The sequence below is a fragment of the Parus major genome, chromosome 2, assembly GCF_001522545.3.
Source record: "Parus major isolate Abel chromosome 2, Parus_major1.1, whole genome shotgun sequence".
Lineage (NCBI taxonomy): Eukaryota > Metazoa > Chordata > Aves > Passeriformes > Paridae > Parus > Parus major.
The window spans coordinates 46605631-46607321 of NC_031769.1; positions in this window are offsets into that span (position 1 = coordinate 46605631).

Here is a 1691-nt window from a genome sequence, read left to right on the forward strand (position 1 = left end):
TGCCACCAGCTTTTTTTAGGAATTTTTTTCAGGAATTTTTTATTTGCAAGACCATATCTATACAACCTGACCCTGCTCACTCATGAGGGCCTCACCTGTGGGTCTCTACCCCTGCTCTTTCCTTCTTCACACTGTGGCCAGTGCAGTTCCAGTTCAGGCTCAGTTTCTTCACTTCCTTTTTCTAAAGAGCTGAAATAATCCTGTACTTCACCTTGCTTGTCCATAGACATCTCAGAAAAGATGTTTAAAGTGTGTCAGAGGCACTGTGTGACTGGGGAAGATACAAAATATTTCAGCAGGAGCATAAAAAATTAATTTGGATAACTTTAATGGGAAGGGTAAGGCTATGCCTTGAAAGGTAATCCTGATGACATCTTTCTGCAATGGAATCAGTGTAAATGAATGGGTTTAAAATTCAGTATCCAGATTTTCTGGATTTAATCTAATATAGACCTTGAGAAGTCCAAAAATGTTCAGCAAAGCCAGAATAGAGTCTCTCTTCTGTATCTTAAAGACAGAAAAACTCATTTTAAAGTGCATACTGAAAAAACCCTAACTTAATTTTGTGTTAATATATTATTAAAAGTATTAAAACACTTTAAAATCACTATTCCCTTAAAAAAAACCACAAATTGAACAGACCAAGGAAATAAATAAATAACAAAAAAACCCCAAACAAACCCAAACAAAAGAATTGTTCCAGATGTTTCCTTTTGCCTTTCTCTTGGCTTAGACAAGTTCTCTCTCAACTTCCACTCTGACTCATGGGGTGCCAGATTTCCATCCTGGTTTCCAGAATAAATGATTTCCATCTTCCCCTCCTTTCGGAGAACCTTGGTGCTTAAGTTGCTTCTCAAGCTGCTGGCAGGGCATCCAGCTTCACAAGCCTGGCACTTGAGTGCTGCAAAAACCTTTCAGAGCTGCATTGGTCCTGCAGGTCACCTGTAACAAATGTGAGACTTATTCAGTACTGAAATACACCTGCCCAGTGATGGGTGAGCACTGTGTTTCACCCTACTGGTGCCATCTGGGATGCACAGGGCAAGGGAGAACAGTGGTAGTTTGGGAGCCCATGAAGTGAACAGATTTTGTGTTTTCCAAACTTTCTAGCAAGGGAAAGGGAATGTGGTGTGGTAATACTTAGCAGTCTTGCAAGGCAAATTAGCAATTGGCTTTTTAAATATTTCCATTAAAAAGAACCCCCAACCCTTGAATGTTATCCTTACTTACTCGTGAGGGAGCTGAGCCATAAGAAGATAAGGGGATTCCCTGGAGATAAGTAAGGACTTTATAATGTGAGAGGGGATGGGGAGCACTGGAATGAAGCAGCAGGGAAGGGGGGTTTTGGGGGGTGAATCAAAGTGTTAAAGTGGAATATCTGGAGTTGCTGTTTCCCACATGGATGGTGCTGAGACCTGCATTGCAGCAAAGAGGCTTCAACCCTGCCTCAGACCGTATCCTAGAAAATAAGAGGTTAATTTCATTGTGAGCAGGAAATTCTGGCTGAGCAGGGAAAGCCATACCAGTGTAAGGCTTCAACAGGCCCTTTGTGACTCCAACCCTAAGTGACATTTTTGAGAAAGAGTCAGAAAGGCACCTCTTCCACACACACTGTAGGAGGTCCAAGTTGCCCTAGAGCCGAGGCCATTGGAGAGAGGACGCTTCTCACACACCAAGATGTAACACTTCAG